This window comes from Ochotona princeps, chromosome 5, assembly GCF_030435755.1.
Source record: "Ochotona princeps isolate mOchPri1 chromosome 5, mOchPri1.hap1, whole genome shotgun sequence".
NCBI lineage: Eukaryota > Metazoa > Chordata > Mammalia > Lagomorpha > Ochotonidae > Ochotona > Ochotona princeps.
Window position 1 is genome coordinate 67,533,904 of NC_080836.1, and position 12,501 is coordinate 67,546,404.

The following is a 12,501-nucleotide window of genomic DNA, read 5'->3' on the forward strand; positions in this document are numbered from 1 at the left end:
AGTCCAGTTCTCAGTTAATGTGCCTGGCAAAGCAGCAGAGCTAAAGATCTTAAGCCAGTACTGACAATGAAGACCTAGACGAAGCTTCCGCCTCTTTGTTTCATACTGGCCCTGCTCTGGCTGTTGTGGCCATCTGGGGAGTGAATGAGTGAAGGTAGGACCTCCCCCTCTTACTTTCTCTTCTCCCTCATCTCCCCACCTCCCCACCAACTCTGTCTTTCAAACCAATAAATAAACTTTTTAAATATAGGAGCATCATTTTCTTATTGCTTAGCAATTAGCAGTTTATATATTGATCTTTGGGAGTCCGGGAGAAAAGTAAATATGGTAAGGCAGAAACACTTTCCTTTGCCTTTTAGACACCTGTTTGTTCTCAATTTGATTTTCAATGCTTTGTAGAAAAGCCCTGGGGGCAAGGAACCATAGCTTGCTTGTGTTTGTATCCCAAGCACCCAACTTCAAACCTGGCACATAACCGCTGCTCAACCAGCAGTACTGCATACATGAACACATTAGATACACAGGTATTTACATTAAAATCAAACCAGGAAAAAACAAAACTATTGTAAAGCTGTTTAACAGAAAACACTGTAAGTAGTCTGAACAGGAACTGTTTGTGGTACCATATTATCTTTTTTTTTTTAAAGATTTATTTATTTTTACTGGAAAGGTGGATATACAGAGAGTAGGAGAGACAGAGAGGAAGATCTTCCATGGGATGGTTCATTCTCCAAGCGGCCGCAATGGCTGGAGCTGAGCCAATCTAAAGCCAGGAGCCAGGAGCTCTTCTGGGTTTCCCACGCAGGTGCAGGGTCCCAAGGCTTTGCTTTCCCAAGCCACAAGCACGTAGCTGGATGGGAAGTGGGGCCACCAGGGCACAAACCGGCGCCCAAATGGGAACCCGGGTGTGCAAGGCGAGGACTTTAACCACTACGCTATCGCGCCAGGCCCAGTACCATGTTATCTTAACACCTGCCTGGACTGCTTCCATCAGCAGCCCTTCAGAGAATGAGAAGGGGCCACACTTGGCTCTGTACATGTGTACAGCTTTCAACGCCCTTAACAAATTCACAAGGGCTGGGAGTAGGAAAGGAAGGCGAGTGTGCTGGAGTGGGGTAGCTTAGTGCTGGCTTGGTGACAAAACAAAACAAAACAAGCCCCTTCTTCTGAGCTGTCTCGAATACAGGCAGCTGGCTCCATTCTCCCTGATCAACTGCACTGACTGTCACACTGTTGCCACACCGACTTCCAGAACTGCTTGCCTGAAAGGGTAAAATGTTATCTTCTCATCATTTCCCTTCCTCCCACCACCTCTCCCAGCACCACTGGGCATTTTAAGCAAAGTGGGCCCCGAAAATGCCATTCTTAGTGTGGGAAGAACACGCTATCTAAATGTGCCCAGAAAGCAAACAGGCAAAGAGCTCAGCGTTTAACTGGAGAAGGAACCAACTCTAATTCGGGAGGAGGATTTGCCCTGACACATTTCCTTTCCAGCATCATGCTCAGCCAGGCATACGCAAACTCGGGAGGAGGATTTTTTTTCCTTGTTGTTCTGAAAACAATTCCACTGGAAAGCTCATGCATTCAGGTAAATCTACCCTTGTGATTCATCACTCACTCACTGCACACAGGTTTTCTCTAGCTGTTCCCAACTAATACTGCTTGCAGGACATGAGGATTCCAGAGGAATTAGAACAACTTTGTGGGTTTCGTCGCCTGCACAGTCTTGAACCTCTACCTCTCCCAACTGCCTACACAGCCTTTATTTTGCTACAACCACCGAACTCAACTCTCCTTAAGTACAACAGCTGTACCAGTCAGGAGTGTTGCAGAAGCAGAGAAAACTTGGAGCAGTGATTTCTTGGGTGAAAGAAACCTAGGATGCAAGCATGCTGAACTATCAACCCAGCTACCCCAGACAGAACCTGTCACTAACAACTGAAGATACCTCACTTTAATTATATATACTCCAATGGGGCATGACTCATTCCTGTAACACGCTTTCGCAAAAAGGAGAAAGCAAAACCCAGTCTTTTTCTTTCAATATTGTCATCCCAAACCACTGCAGCAACATAAAGATGTGGTTTGAACAATTTCTCATGTCAAACAATGCCTTGTATCCCCATCAGCAAAGAGGCGCGCTCTCTGGGAGGTCAGCCAGGAAGTGGGAACAGCCTCCTGCGAGCTTAGATTCGCTAATATGGGATTCCACCTGCAGTTGCAAGGTTTATGTTACTAATGTCCTCAGCATGCTCCCCCCCCACACACACACAATGCTAAGTCAAGGAATTCTGAGTTTTTCTTTTTTAACAAAGGACAGGAAAAGCAGATTTTAAAATTGACCTTCAACTTCCCTGGCACTAAAGTGCATTTCTGGAAGTGCTTTAAAACTTTTTTTTCCTAACGTTAACGATAGTTTGTGCAAACTAAGCTTTTAAACGTTCCGTATTGTTTCCTGGAATCCCATTTGGAAACACTCTGGGAATGTACAAGTGTTTTAATTCACTGTGGAAATAGGAAACATTATCCAACAGAGGAATAGATGGAGAGGGCTGCAATGAAGCTACTCGGCTAGCGACACAATTAAGCTGCGCTTCGGGTTTGTGGCTTCGCTTTCCAGCCCCCAGCGCCAAGACGACGGTGGGAAAGAGGCCAGATGGGCAAGGCGCACCTGCTGGCCCTCCTCCTTGAGCGCCACCCTCCCCGCCGGACGCCCCGGCCCGGGCGCTGGGGGCGCACCTGGCCTACCTGCCGGGCGCGCGGGAGCGAGCCGGGCGCGCGCTCACCTCTTGTTTCTAAAGTCGGCCTCCCTCGGGATGTTGGATTTGACGGGGTGTGCTCTTTTAAGTACAATATTGAGGAAAAAAAAAAGACCTGCATACATATTTTATATCGCGACCCTTTCGGGCTCACTCCCCGGCTGCAGAGCAGGCCCGAGGCGGCGTCCCCTCCCCCCGCCGGCAGCGGCAGTCGCGGGAGCCGCCCCCTCCCGGGCGCCCACACGGTTCCTCCCAGCTGCCGTGTGAATGGGCCGCCCTCCGGCTTCCACGGAGGGGGCGGTGGGAGGAGGCCGAACCCCAGCCCCGGCCCCGCGGCCGCCGCCCCCGCCCCGCGGCGGCCCACGCCGGGATCTGCGTCACTCGGCCGCGCGTGGGCGGCAGCCGGAGCGGCGAATGTAGCAAGAGCGGAATCTCCCAATGTGACAGCGAGCGCGGGGAGGGGGGGTGGAGGCGGCGGAGGCGGGCGGGGGAGGGGAGGGGAGGGCCGCGCAGGGGGAAGGGAGGGCGCGGCGGGGGAGGAGGCGCCGCCGCCGCCGCCGCCCGCGCGTCCGAGCCCGGAGGAGCCGCCGAGCCGCCGCGGCCCAGCGAGCGCCGTCGGGGCGGGCGGGCGGGCGAGCGGGCCCGAGCCGGCGCGCGGAGGGGGGAGCCGGGAGAGCGCGCCCACCACCTTCCCTTCCCCCACCCCTCGATGGGCGCGGGGGCGTCCCGGCCGCCGCTGCCGCCTGAGGAGGGAGAGCTGGGGGCCGTCACTTCGGAGTTGGGGCTGAGCCGTCCTCGGGGGAGAGTGCGCCAAGACCGCTGCAGCCGCTGGCCGAGTACGTACCCAGGCGGACGTTCGCCAACTCCGGGCCGGCCGGGTGCGGGACGTGGTAGCGCTCGGGCGGCCCCCGGGGCAACTTGGGGCGGCCGAGTGACCGTGCGTGCTGAGGCGCGGGCCCCATGCGGCAGCCGGCGGCGGCGGAAGGAGAGAGGGCGGCCGGGCGGGTGTGGGCGATTCCCGGAGAAATGGGGTGCGCAGCGGCCGCAGGAAGTTGGAGGGCAAGCCATGGGGGTGTGGAGCGCGGCGGGAGCACTCCGACTTGGGTGCTTTTTGACCCCTCGGGAGAATGCCGGCCATTCTCCTCACGGGGCCGGGGTCGTCGCGCGGCGGCGCCCTGGAGGAGGTGTGAGGCGGGGTGCGCTGCGGGCCCCTTCTCGGGGGAGGGGGGCAGTCTTTTTGTGTGTTGACTTTATAAAAAGTGGTGCACCCACGGTATTCCTGTTCTTTCCTGGGTCTCTTTCCCAGGCGACTGTAGTTTTCATTTTTGAAAAGGCGGAAGGAGAGTTTTGCTTGGAAGTGGATTTCAGAAACTTGGCATCGAGGTGCAGGGAAAGCGGCAGAGCCTGGTACCTCTGAGGCCCCAGTGAGGAATTTGCGGACCCGTCTGGGTCCTGCGAGCCCTGGATGCAGACGTGCGTGACTTTAGGAGGGAGAACCATTGCAAGTGCCCTCCGAGATTCGTGGGCTGCAGTCTTGGGGCGGGCTGAGATCAGGAAACGACACACTTCTTAATCAGCCCAGATAGTGTAGGATGTTAGGGAGAGAAGGATGAAAGAGTTGTGTAGGTTCTGCAGACCCAAGTTTTGTAGCAGGTGATCGGGAACGAAACCTAGCCCTGCGTGTGCGTGAACCTCACTCCCCGAGATTCTACAGGCATGGAAAATTGAGAGGGACTGTTAATTTAAAATATCACCCTTTAAGAGTCGATTGGGATTAGCGTGTCACCAGCAGTGGATTTGCCAGTGACGTGTCTCCCAACTTGGAGAGTGCAAAGATCAGAAGCTGAGTGCGAAATTCCCTAAATCGTATTTAGAAATATTTTGGCACTTTTAGTAAATGATATTATAATGCACAGGAACAGAGGAGCCGAATTTAAAGTAGGTTAGTCTCGTTGGAAATGCTTTGCTGTTTTGCTAGAAAAGTGCATGCAGTGAAATCACCTTAGAATTTTCAGTTTTGGGATTTTTTTTCCCCCTTAACAACATACCTGGTTGTGAGATTTCATAATCATGTATAGGTGTTGAGACATTGGAAGAGTGGCAGGCTGTTGGGGTTGGAAGTAAATACCCTCCTGAAGACTTCAAAGAGCTGCTCCTGATGTGATGTGTCAGTGGAAGTGGTTCTTAGATGCAGAGCTGTCTTCTTTCCCTCAATAGTTGTAGCACACAATACATTTAATCCTAGTCTTTTCCTTAAGTTTAAAGGGTTTGTTGTTGTTCTGGTAGGTACTAACATGCAGGATTCCTTGAGAATTTATAGATGGCTGTCAAGGTCAATCTTTATCCCATTTTGATTGTTAGCTGTGGGAATATTAAGTCTTTAATAACATCTTTGTAAGGAACCCTTGGAAGCTGTTTCTGTTTTTTTGTTTTTGTTTTTGTTTTTTTTATGGTTTTTTGGGGGGGTTGTTTTTACCGTTTTTTTTTTTCACCAAAGCTAATATGTCATCTGGTGCTGGAGATATTTGGGTTTCCTTGCTCCATTGGGCTCCAGTTTTATATGACTGCACTAGTGACAACAGCAATAAAATTATTGCGGGCACTGTAGATTTTGTCTTTATCCTACTTGCTAATTGTGAATATAATTCAAATGACAAACGTTTTTAGAAAGACTGTAGCTTATACAAAGAAATTTAGTGAGATTTTATGACTGATAGGTCATTTGTTTAGTTAATACTTTACATCTCTTAAATTATCAGTAGAGTCCAACATTCTCAGCTAAAATAATTTAAAATTTTCCCTTTCTTGTGATTAGTAAATAATGTGCACTGTTGTATAGGGGAATTAATAGACTTTCATTTTTCTTTTATTTGATTAAAGCATTTGGCATTTTCCTTTAGTCATACTTTAAGAACATGCTGATTTATATAATACTAAATTTGCACTGCGGATACTTTGCAAGAATAAACTATAAAGTGGGGGGATATCTTTGCAATTTGTTGAGTAAACTTGAAGGGTGATTGGATGGATGGCAGGATATGGGGCCACATTGGTTCTGCTGTGTTGAGCGAGCAGTCGTTTCTGTTATTCATGTGTAACTGTGTTCTAGATACCATGGAATCATGACACATTTGTGTTACTTTCATGGAAGTGACCATGCTGTGACATTCTTGAACACTTTAAAAACATGTTGGCATATGATCAACTTATTTGTGCAGATTTTGTTGTCAAATTTAATGTTACAGAATACATAATGCACATTAAACATAATATGAAGATTTTATTTCCTTTGCTTTGGATTTTTTATTATCTAACCTACCTCTCTCATTTTTTTGAGTGGTGGAAGGGAAAATAGTATGATTATTAAAGCAAATGCAAATTTTCTTTCTGATCTGACATATTCAGTAACTCATATAATACTAGATTTTACTTCCTTAAACTCAGTCGTGGAAAAGTAGGAAGTCAGAGTTGATATTGGGGATGATTTGTAATCCTCACCTTGAGAGAACTCTTACAGGTAAAACATACCATTCAGCTTTCAAATGGTTTTGTTATTTCCTGATATATTATGTTTAGAGGTCTGCCCATTGATTTGCATGGTATTGTTAATTGAATAATTTTTACGAACTTCTGAAGGATGACACAGTCTGTATTTTTGCCTGCGTGCTCCATTCAGAGGACATGAGTGCTTGTTTAATGACTTTAGTGTGTTGGTTGATTGAAGAATTTGCCACCAGCAGGTATGAGGTACTGATATTTGCCTAGTGATATTGTAGTTAAGTTAATGCAGTTATTGTTTAATAGCAAAATAGATCAAGATTTTTACTCACTTGGATGAATTGAAAATTTTCATGAAAATTTTAACCAGTTTAACTATTTTTTTGTATTGATTTAGAAAACAGTCTGTTGGGGAGAAGATTTAAAATTTGCCAAATTGCCACTAATTCGTTAGCAGGTACATGTTTAACTCATAGTGAGGGCAGTAATAAGAAGCAGAAGTGCCTTAACATCTATCGCTTAATGCTAACTGCTAGTGAACCTATTCAATCTTTTGGCACTTGAACGAGTTTAGCCTTCGGTTAAGTGATCTAGGTGATGTAATGGAACCTCACAGAATCATTTGTGCTTCAGTCTTACGTTCTAGAAGTAGGATAAAGGTTAAAAAAAAAAGTTCACTTTCTAGCATCTCATCCTTTCCTAAGCTCAATACGACCATTAAAGGGCTTTCCATTTCACTCTTGGTTGCACCCATTGGCCCAAGCTCTTAGGCCTTGTACCTGCAAGCCAGCCTCCTGAATTCAGCAGTCCTTCAGAGGCAGAAGTTATGCTGTTTGTGTTCATATTTCCTATTTCCTTTTTCCTCATTGCCAACTCAGTCTTTCATTTGCTTAGTGTACAGCGGACCTCCTCTAAATGTTATGAGGAAAACATTCTGGTGGAACTAATTCACCTTAATCTGCAAATGACTCATAAGCTCGTAGCCAAGTTTTTCATGTTTTTTTTGGTATCTAAGAAGTTGCTATTAAGTTAGATAATTTTAATGTAAAAAATTAAGCTGTGTTGGGAGGAAATTTACAGTCCTGTACATAATTAGGCCTTACTTCAATGTTGCCCTTGGTTTCTCTCCACTCCTGGAAGGGTTTCTCTTGCTCGTCATGGGCTGTGGAAGTATATTTGTGTGTGTGTGTGTGTGTGTGTGTGTGTGATTCCTATACAAGATTCACAGTCGTGATTAGGAATTGTTTTGAGATTCATTATGCTGCATTTAATTTAGAGAAACATTTTAAATAGTCCTAGAATTTCTCATGACTGATTTGAATTCTTAAAATGCTGATTTTGCCTGGGCTCTCACGTAATGTGAATGTTATCACTAACTATACAATTTCTCTAATTGGGAGATAGTCACCTCTGGTCTCTTGAGAAAATACCATGCTGTGGAAGTCCACCAGGGAGCCTTCTGAGAAGGTGTTGAATATGACATAGTGGGAAGGGTTGTTGATAAAGTAACCGGAATATGCTGTTACTAGATTGCCAGTTTACTGGGACACTTTAACTCCCTCAGAATGCATGCCTTTCAGAATGGAAGGTTGCTGATCAGATATTGACTCAAACATTGGGTTTAATTCACCGGTAAGCTTTGTAAGGATGTAGTTCCTCATAAAACACTTTTTGAGGAATAAAGGGAAATAGAATTAATGCAACCCTAAAGCCTATTCTCAGGTGCTTATGGCCTCAGAGTAACCTGTTCCACAGTTCTGTGTACAACACAGTACATAGCATTTAATATTTTTTTCTTAAGGACTTTTTTTTTTGAAAGTTAGAGATCGATCTCACATTTGCTGGCTCACTCCCGCAATAACCACAGTGGCAATCAGAAGTGGTGCAGCTGGGTCTTGGGCTAGTGCACACAGAGAATACTGCCATGGCACATGGAGGCCTAACTTGCTGTGCCACAACACCAACCCTCCTATTAGGTAGCATTTACCGAGTGTTTGAGGTTGCTATTAGAGGTTTCTTCCGTCTTAACGGGAATATTCCATGCTTCTTCATGGAGGACCATCTTCCCTTTGTACCCCCAGAACTGCCATTGTCTGATGTATTTGGAGAAGTGCAAAAAAAAAAAAAAAAAAAAAAAGAGAGAGAGAGAGAGAGAGAATGAGAAAAGATTAAAAAAATAATAACCAAATGAGACTTTATCCTAATGTGATGCTGTAAGAGCAGCATGAGTTGATTTGTTACTTATGTGAGTAAAATATGCTGACTCTCACGCCTGGACTCACATGGGGCAACGCAGTGGAACTACGTAGAAGACAAAAAACTCATGTTTTAGGGAAAGTTACACACAATTTAACCTGGTATCTAGATAACATCAGAGAAGGGAGGACACCTGCTGTTGGGGAAATGCTATGAGGAGGTATGGGCATTGGGGAGAGTGAGGGTGCTTGGGACAGAGCAGGAAGGTGGGATACCAGTGGTGTCTGCCTAGCGTGAATGTAGAGGCATGTTCAGGATCAGAGGAAAGGCAGGCTGTAGGTTGTCTAAATAAAAAATTTGGATTTCTTACACTAAGTAGTGGAGAATTTGAAGGTGAGTAAAGAGCCATACCCCTGCCTGTCCTTTAGGGAGATAAAATTGGCAGTCCAGTATGGGATATATTCAGTCAGGATGCTGTTTGCAAAGGTGGGGCAAGAAGCAGGGAAAACTAGAATTAAGTACATAATGGCAGAGACAGGAAAAGCGTGGTGATACGTTCTAAGGGTATGAAGATTTGAGGAAGAACCAAGCAGCAAAGGTGAAATCCACATCATTTCATGTTGGAAACCAGAAGAGAGGTGGTACAACTGAAAGAATTAGAGAATTGGGGATAGTGTATTTGGAAATCTGGAAGACAAGGAAATTGAGATAATGTTGGTTTAGCAGATTTTGACTATCTCCAGTTGGAATTCCAAATTCTGGTTTACAAGGATTTGGGCTAATCACTATCAGACTTTCCATGTATGAGAATCCCTTTTTAAATTAAGAAAAATATGCAAATACTCATGATTTTACTTGGAGTGTTTTTTATGGAGATTCCATGCAATGACAAGGACAAATTCTGCTATACTTTTAAATGAGTTTATCTTTTATTAAACTGTGAAAATACTTACACATCTTAATTTGGAAATAAAACTTATGTAAAAAGCATCTTTTTCCTTCATTTGTGGATGTTTGCATTTTTAAGTTTATGTATTTTTAATTAAAAAACAGACTGACAGAGATCTGACATTCAGTGGTTCATTTTCCAGATAGTTGCAACAGTGGGGATTGGGCTAGGAGCCCAGAACTCTTCTGGGTCTTTCATGTGGAGGTCCGAGACCTTGACCATCACCTGCTACTTCTAGGATGTGCATTAGCAGGGAACTGAATCAGAATCAGAGCTGGGTCCAGAACTCAGCCACTCACCCCAAGGTGGGTGCTGCAACCAGGCTCTGGTTTCTTACTAACCGCTGAGCTAAGTGCCTACCTCCGTGTGTTTACATTTGCGAACCCTGCAGTAGCTCCATAATTGTGGCCCAGAAACCATTGATTGAAGGTGAATTGGAAATAGTCATCATTTTATGATGATAACTGGATGCAGAGTAGATGAGATCATCAAATAAGAATCTGTACTGACAGAAAAGAGAATCTAATATAAAAACAGAATTCTCATTTTCAGATACACTTCATTAGAAAGGCAGAGTAACAGAGAGGTTGCACATCTTCCATCTGATGTTTCATTCCCCTCATGGCTACAACAGTTGGAACTGGACCAAGAGCCAAGAAGATGGGCCTCCACCCTCCTCTTCCACGTGGGTGGCAGGAACCACAAAACTTGAGCCATCATCTTTTGCTTCCCAAGCGTGTTAGCAGAGGTACTAGATCAGAAGCAGAATAGCCAGGATGACCTGGTGATGTAATGGGGGATGCTGGCATCCAAAGCAGTGGCCTAGTGCTCTGCATCACAGTGCTCACCCAACTTTGGTAAATTCTTGAACTTGGAATATACCAAAAAAAAAGTAGGAAAAGATGAAATGGTGACAACGTTTACAAAAATGAGATGAAGAGCATTTTAAGGAGTGATGGAACACAGCAGAGAGGTTAATAAGAGATGGGCAGGCCGTGGCGATAATCCAGCAGTCACCAAAGAGTGAGGGAGCAGAATGCAGGCTAGGCTGAGGCCCGTATATAGGAATAGCTTTTCCATGTGCCCTTATAGGCCCCACCTGTGTTCGCCCATCCTGGCGTGGAAAGTGTCAGGGAAGTTTTCCATAGTGAGGCGGGGATTGGACAGGCTGCCTTCTGAGTTCATTTAGCACAGTTTGAATCAGGACTAGTGCCACCCCAAGGAATGAGAATGTGATTTAAAAAAAGGTGAGTGAATGAAAACAATTAGTTTTGAGACTATTGTCTAATTCCTCTTCCTTAATCCCGGGGTTCTTTTGATAGTACCCACTGGAATGAGGAATGTTTAAACTGGCTTAAGTGGAGTTTGTGTATGCACTGGCAGCCTACTCTCAGGCTTAGCTTCTACATACGGTCAGAGTGAGCAACTGGTTTCTCTTAACTGTGGAATTTATAAAAAGGTCAGGCTCAGCATGATTGTCTTGGGGTGTCTTGAAAGGCTAGGTAACAATACACAGTTGAGTAGATTCACCACACTGTGGACTATTTGTGTTTAGTGTTGTGTTCGAACCCTTTTAAATTTTCTTAAGATTGGAGAGGTACAGGTAGAAAGCTAGGTTTCCACTTATTTGGCTTTCAAGTTGAAGCATGAATGATTAAAGATTTTGTGAAAATAGAAATTCTCATAAAAGTTGCTTGTATATCAAGCTAATAGATGACATGGTAGTTGTTAAATTTAACACGGTATGCTTTGGAAAGAAGCTGAAGCACTGTCCTAAAACAAAAGCTTGGAAAACCTGTGTCCCAGTAGTGCACGGGGGCTTTCGGAAGCATGCTAGGACTCGGAATAGGTCTGGTCTGTCTTTACTTGTTTGTCTTCCAACTGTTGTCTTGACTTTGGAAATGTGCACGGTCCTGTTGATCCTTAAAGGAATAAAATATGCATATCTACCTTATCAGCATCGGAGGAATTAGAGTATTTCCTTTTTTTAAGGGTAAAGATGAAAAGGCATAAAATCCGAAGATCATTGCTTTATCACAGAAAGGGAGAAATTCTGGGTCTCTTAGTTTCATTCTTCTTAAATATATCCTACGATATTTGACTATTGGATTTTTTTTTTCACTGATTGCTCATAACAAGCTTTAAAAGCTTTGCTCTAGATGTTCTCAGGTACTCTTTTGTCTGTTCCACAGCCTGGGGAGTATTTGGGGTAAATAAAACACTCCATAAACTCTGCAGAGTTACAGTCCTCTTATGAAAAATCTTGTGTGGCTACACATGTTTATGTTTGTGGATAAGTAATTTCAAAATACCCTTGAATACTAAGAATGAATAACAGTTGCATTAGGAAGATGATGGGAAGCTGTTTTTTTTTCCTCCAACCATAACACTTCCTAGAAGCCATTCTGTTTGGAAGATTGGTTTAAATAGATCTACATTTAAGTCTGTAACTCCCAAGAGTTGTGTTTTCTGGGTTGGTGTTCATCCTCATGTTGGGTTTCCCTGGAGTTGGACTGTGCAGAATGTTTTTATCCAGGGAACTGAGGCAGCCTGAGCGTGAAGGTGGGTCTAGGAACCTGACTGATTCGTGCTGCTTGCAGGGTATGCCAAATAGAGATTTTCTGTGCCAAATTATGGATGTAGCTCAGGGACCTGGGAAACTTTTTTTTTTTTTTCAAAAGCACTTTACTTAGTGTCTTGGGACTTAACAGAAGTTACTGGGTCCAAATTCAGTCTCTTTGGAGTCCTGGAAAGTAGGTCATCAGGTCACCTGGCTGTGTCAGACTAGCCCTTGCGAACAAAGCTATAAACTGGGAGGAAGTCACTAGTTGAATACAGTGATTATGGAAGATACAGAAATTCCAGTCACAGTCCAGAGAAGAATACACATCCTCCTGGCTGTTACAACTGAAACTAAAATTTTGTGTGATGTTCTGGCTGTTTCCATTTGAAAACAAAGTTCAGTGACTCCCGGCTTTCCGGGATATCGCCACTATTGCACTGGTTGCAGCATCTCCCAGTTACCTGTTGCTCCATGCTGTTTGTGTTGAGAGCAGCTACTTTGTTCTGCTTTTCTCCAGTGTGGCGGCCTCACCTAAT

General features: G+C 44.8%; 2 protein-coding genes across 5 annotated transcripts in view; one reads left to right on the top strand and one right to left on the bottom strand.

The window, feature by feature from the left end:
• NEMP2 (nuclear envelope integral membrane protein 2) overlaps positions 1–3,734 on the bottom strand; it is a 131,502-nt gene extending 127,768 nt beyond the window's left edge. Inside the window, exon 1 of one of the 2 annotated variants that reach the window (XM_058664736.1) lies at positions 3,604–3,734. The gene's annotated coding sequence lies outside the window, so the exon portion shown is untranslated. Of the gene's footprint in view, positions 1–2,786; positions 3,192–3,603 lie in introns of those variants that run through there. The other variant, XM_058664735.1, reaches the window with a different exon arrangement.
• The window catches only part of NAB1 (NGFI-A binding protein 1), a 43,741-nt gene continuing 34,698 nt past the window's right edge, over positions 3,459–12,501 (top strand). For 2 of the 3 annotated variants that reach the window (XM_058664732.1, XM_058664734.1), the window contains exon 1: positions 3,459–3,595. The gene's annotated coding sequence lies outside the window, so the exon portion shown is untranslated. Of the gene's footprint in view, positions 3,596–9,544; positions 9,708–12,501 lie in introns of all 3 variants that reach the window. The other variant, XM_058664733.1, reaches the window with a different exon arrangement.